Here is a 6443-nt window from a genome sequence, read left to right on the forward strand (position 1 = left end):
AAGCAATTTTATTAGAAGGTTTGAAAAAGAAAAATCAATCATTTTGGAATTAATTGACTGTTATTAAAGTAAGAAAAATTATCAAAGCTGAAAAACGTTTTAGGATGAAAAAAATATGAATTTATTTCTTATCATAGAATAGTTTACAACAACATATATAGTAAATGGAAAATACAATCACATGTTAGGTATGATGAGAATTGAATTTTTAATGTGGCAATCTTTTTAACAAATTGGTGCCATTTCTCACTTCAAAGATAAAAAAATATCAAAAGAGAGATCGGAAATCGGTGATTTTACTACGTTGTGTAAGATAGTAGAGTTTTTAGAACATAATAAGAAGAAGAATGAACTTTAGGGTTTTTATAATGGTATACCTTTTTTGTGTAGTCACCTTATTCTAGTGACAGATCCAAGATTCACTGTCTCTCATGATTTATGAGTGTTAAATTGACATTTTTGATGTTTATACATAAAAAAAATTAAAAACCGTACATAATTTCCATAAAATTTTTAGTGTTTTCTGGCAACTAGTGGGTACTCAAGCCCCTCCCCCCTCCCAAGCCCCCTTCTGGATCCGTCCCCGCTTTATTCTATTTATAAGATACATAGAGGCAGTTTAGGACTATCGTTAGTTTCTGTACCCTAACAAGTGCCAGGGATACGTATAGTGATGTAAGAAGGAGTACATATAGTTATGGGTCCACTAGGATTTGGCGCATTCTAACTGCAAACCGTGTGTTATGGTGACAATTTTATGAGCTGGTGTGCTTCTTTCATTGCTCCACGTGTCAAGACGATTACAACTCCTCAAGTGCATGCTTATTGGTTCACTTGTCAAGTATGATTATTTTTCTGTTATCATATCTCCCCATTTTAGTTAAATCCTTTAGGGCTTCATTAGGCTTAGGGTTTGTGGAACTGAAATTCTGACAAAGTTTTGTGGTTCCACAACGACGAAGTAGGATTTAATGACTGAAGTAGGATGTTGCAACATTCGTTTAAAAATAAGAGTGTCCTTTTACGTGTGATGTCTAGGTCCTTTTGCAATATTCAGACGATGTAACGAGATGTGATGACGACTAACAGGGTACATGATCCTTTGTAGACGCCTTTTCAAATCAAAAAATTTCCTCCCATTAGAATCTAGTCATGCGTTAAGAAGCATGTTGCTATTATGAAAGGCAGGTTGAGTGTGTATCTTTTGGTTATCAAGTGGCACATTAGGAAGGTTTTTTTTTTTTTTTTTGCATATGTGGTCGTTGTAGTCTCCAATGATGCCTGAAGTTCTTAACATGCAAAGTGGGGACTATAACTCCAAGTTTTGCGGTTCGACAACGCCGAAGTAGGATTTAAAAATCAGTAAATAAATATTGGGATGGGGAGCGAAATTGTTGGGATTGGTAGAGCTTAAATGGACATCTAAACTCTTCAGAGTTGCTCAAAATTGCTGTGTATGCGGTATGTCCGTCTAGTTAAGCTGCAGATACATGGTATTGGCCTCGAAGTGTGTCTGGCAGCTATTCGGTGAAAACCGATTATGAGATTCTAACCAGATCGACGACACAACAGCAGGAACGAATTTGGGATCTCGTCTGGAAAGTGGAGGCTCCGGAAAAAAATAAAAGCATTCCTCTGGTTGGTTTTGTAGGGCGGGATCCTTTGTAATGCTAATCGAGTTAGATGTCAATTGATGGACTCAGGGGACTGTTTACGATGTAGACAAAGGGAAACTGAATTGCATATTATTTGGGATTGCTATGTGGCGCATGGATTTTGGTTTACTCTTGTCCCGTGGAACCTCAAGTTAGTGTTTTTTGGGAGATAATTATTAGAATGGATAGCTAAAAACTTGAGTTGTGATAGACTTGTCAGCAATGTTCTGTGGCCAACGATCTTTTCCTATGCAATTTGGTGGTTAGGGAAGGATCAGAATGAGTCCATTTTTAGAGGTTCTTCCAGGCAAAGAGGCGATTATGAGTAGGTGTTGTGTTGCGGCTGTGTAAGGAGTTCTGTCAGGTACAAACGCTTATGGTGGATTCTAGAATGACTACCACACATAGTATTTGGGTATGTTGGCGCCCGACTGAGGATGGTTGGGTGAAGATTAATACTGATAGGGCTTATAAAGGTAACCCGGGATTGGCCTTTGCTAGGGGCTGATCTGTAATAGTAATGGAGGTTGGCTAGGAGGTTTTGGGGTGAAAATTGGATGGTGCACTGTTACTTTGGCTGAGTTATGGGGAGTGTATCTTGGGATGAGGCAAGCTTGGAAAAAAGGCTTCCGGAAGGTTGTGGTGGAAGTGGACTCGTGTGTGGTAATTAAGCTTTTAATGGGTTTGGTGGGGATCCATCATCCGTACTCATGGATTATTACCCAATGTAGGGAATTACAAGCCAGAGATTGGTCCATCACTTTACAACATACTTATAGGGAAGACAATCATGCTGCTGACTGATTGGCGAACTTCGCAGGTTCTTGTCAATTGGGTTTTCATGAATTTGATATACCCCTGCAGGCCTCCAAGGAACTCTCGCTGAAGATTGTCAGGGTTCGGCTCACAATGTTTAAGTCCTAATTGTTTCTTTTTTTTTCTCCCCATTTTTCTTTGTGGGCCTAGTGCCTTCCATGTTAATAAAAAAATGACCAAAGTAGGATGTTGCAACATTCGTTTAAAGATAAGAGCGTTCTTTTGCGTGTGATGTCTAGGTCCTTCTTTGGGATAGTTGAGAAATTGAAATATCATATTAAGATGTGATGTCGACTGACAGGGCACATGATCCTTTGCAGGCGCCTTTTCAAATCAAAAACTTTCCTCCCATCAGAATGTAACCACGCGTCAGGAAGCATACTGCCATTATGAAAGGTAGACGTGAACGTGTATTTTTTGGGTTATCGAGCAACGCATCAAGAAGGTATTTTTTTCATTTGCGGTCGTTGTAGTCTTCAATGACCGCCTGGAGTTCTTAACATGCAAAGTGGGGACTATAACTCCATGATGTGCCATGTATATTGAGTGATTGTGAGTATAGACCATTAGAGATGCTCAACTTGAGTGATTTTTTTAGTATTAGTTAACAAATAGTTATAATTGCTAGAGAGATTAATGTGTTTTTAATTAACAAAAATTTAAGGGGTAAGGGTCAAAATTAACCATAACATTTCAAGTGAAGTGCAAATTTAGCTCTAATGTATGAAATAGTGTAAATTTAATCTTAATGTTTCCAAGCAAGATCAATTTTAGCCATATGCTATCAAAATTTTGAAAAGACTGGTTTGACTGTTATATAATTGTCACACTGGACCTTCCAAATAATTTTTTTGATAAATTGAAGCAGATTCGTACATTTTTTGTTGATGTTTTGTAACTATATTAATAACATAGTAAATATTTTAGTCAGTTTGACGAAAAATATTTGTGATTCACGTATTTGTAACAGATTTAATTTTTAGCATTTTAACGTAATTTTTGTAGTTTTGTTAATAATACATTAAATATTTTAGACATAATTGATATTTAAAAATTCTGAATTGGCAGCTGTCAAATCAGTTTTTTTTTTTCTAATTTTCAATAATGTAGTACTAAAATTGATCTTGCTTGTAAACGTTAAGGTTAAATTTGATCAGTACTCCTTAAACTTGATTATTTTGTATCACAAACTCTCCGAACTTGTCCATAAAAGTAGACTACCTCCTTGAACTTTATAAGTGTCTCATCAACTCTCTAAACTTGTTTATTCCGTAATAACTACATATGAAAGCCATAATACTAACTCTCAATCTTAATCCATTCGATCTCTCAAACATGCAACATTAACTCTTATAATAGGTAGAAAGGTAGGAGAAGAGAAAAAATTGCCTCTCGAATAGATGAATATGTATTTTTAGACTTTAGGTTTAATATGTTTTTGTATTTAGGTCATGTTTGATAAGCTGTAATGAACGTTGTAATGGAATGCCCATTACAATGGATGTTCATTACCATATTTGAATTAGTCTATTGTTTTGTAATTGAATCACAATTACATCACTCAATTTTTTTTTTATAAATTTATGTAATGGGGATTACATTACATAAAAAAAATAGGCATGAATTCCTATTACGACTAGCTCAGATATATATTTTTTTATTATTTATATTTATTATCCACAATTCTTATTAAACGGTAAAACATAAAATGAGAAAAACATGAAAAATGCGAAGAACGGAAAAACACGAAAACACGGAAAATAGAAAAAATTTGAAAAACGAGAAAAAACATGAAACATGAAAAATAAAAAAATGAGAAAAAAACGTGAAAGATGGGAAAAACTTGAAAATGCGGAAACGAAAAATGGAAAAGACGTGAAAAACTAAAAACGTGAAAACATGAAAAATGAAAAAAAAAACGTGAAAACGCAAAAATGAGAAAAATTAACAAAAATTAACAAATTTTAACCATCACATATGGATGATGTTCTCGTGCATATGAAAATTTAAGAATAATTGAAGTTTCTAACTACATTTGACGAAACAAACCTAAGTATTGTAATAATAATTATATTCAACCAATTTTTTTAAAATTTGCCAACCAAACATTGTAATAGAATCATTATTACATTCCATTACATTACAATTTTGATTATATTACAACATTGATTATATTACATTGCATTATATCGTATCAAACGGAACCTTAGTTGTTACATAATAAGCAAATCCAGGATGTTGGCGAGACACTTATAAAGGTCAGAGAGCTAATCTACTTTTATGGACAAGTTTAGAGAGTCGTGATACGAAATAATAAAGTTCAAAGAGCCGATGAGATATTTGTAAAGTTTAGAGAGTCAATCTGTTTTTATGGATAAGTTTAGAAAATTCGTTATACGAAATAATAAAGTTAACGAAGCTGGTGAAATACTTGTAAAGTTTAGAAAGTCAATTTCAGGCAGTTTTTTTTTTTTCTTTTATCAAGTGGATTTCAGGCTAGACTAGGCTAGGTATGTCATCAATGTGCAATTACCAGCGCAAGAATTTAATGACAAAATTAAACCGTTTTATAGTTGAAGATTAAAGAAAGGGAAAATTACAAAACTAGGTCAAATGGGAGGCCCATTTACATATTTAACCCATTTACTCAACCTATTACATATCTAGATTCATTTTGTGTGACTTTTCAAAAATACCCCCAATATTTACGCGCGGCTCGCCCCATCCCGTCTGACTTCGCATATTCCATACTATGCGAAGTCTGCGAAGTAAATGTTTGGGTTTGCTTGATGAATTTAGTTCGCATATGCGAAGCCTGGATGTGTTTTGAAGCTAATTCGCGAAGTGGTATATAACAAAAAAGGGCAAACAACAACGGATTCTAACATTCAAATCATAACATTATCAAAATTTACAACAAGATTGTCACAATAACGACATTCAAATCATAACATTATCAAAATTTACAACAAGATTGCCACAATGAACTCTACTAACTAATCATTTCAAAGTGAAACTAACTAATCCGGTACCAAGATTACGCATCCGCTTCAAAATTGGCACCATGGGATGGACGTGTCCCATGGTGCACCCCGAGATTGACACAACCTCTCCTAACGAATCATGTCAGGAGTCAATGTGTCAATCTTGGGAAAGTTCATCCATATACAGGAAGGAAAATCATCTTCCCTGCAGCCCAGTACGCCGCCTTCCAGAAAGGGATGTTACGTATTCAACCATCTACAGAAAAAATTAACCGTGTTAGTTATGAAAAAGGACGATTTTGGATTCGCGAAATGAAAATTAGCGAAGCATGCGAATGTAAATGTGCATGGGAAAATGTGATTTTACTTCGCATAACGATTTTTTCGCGAAGTCTGCGAGGTCTGAAATGTGACTATCTACGTCGCATATCGATGCTTTCGCGAAGTCTGCGAGGTCTGAAACTTAAGGATCTATTCGCAGACTTCGCGAACTAATATATTCGCGAGGTAGATCCATACGTTTCAGACTCTTTCTCTTCGCAGAACGTCGCGAATTCATCGATTCGCGAAGTAGATCATCAAGTTTCAGGCTCGTTCTCTTCGCAGATCTCCGCGAATTCATCGACTACGCGAAGTGAATTCATGGAAAACGCAGGAAAAACAGCAGATACTTACATTTTTCGCTCCTAACAATATGATAAACTGGGAAGAACGACGGAAATAACGTAGAATAACCATTTCTGGAATGGTAACAAGAAGAAAGAAACCAATTAACGAACAGGAAGATGAAGAACCATGGCTTCGTTTTCTAGGGTTAGGAAGTTGCAGAATCAAGAGATGAAAAGAGAACTTCATTGTGATTTGGAAACATGGTGCAGATTTCATGCAATTTAAAGGCAAATAGAAAGATCAAAAGTCTTCAAATCATTAATGGAGGAGACAAACCGTTTTCGCGCACCAAGGAGAACAGGGGAGAGAAACCGATAGA

The sequence above is a fragment of the Euphorbia lathyris genome, chromosome 1 (assembly GCF_963576675.1).
Source record: "Euphorbia lathyris chromosome 1, ddEupLath1.1, whole genome shotgun sequence".
NCBI classification, from domain to species: domain Eukaryota; kingdom Viridiplantae; phylum Streptophyta; class Magnoliopsida; order Malpighiales; family Euphorbiaceae; genus Euphorbia; species Euphorbia lathyris.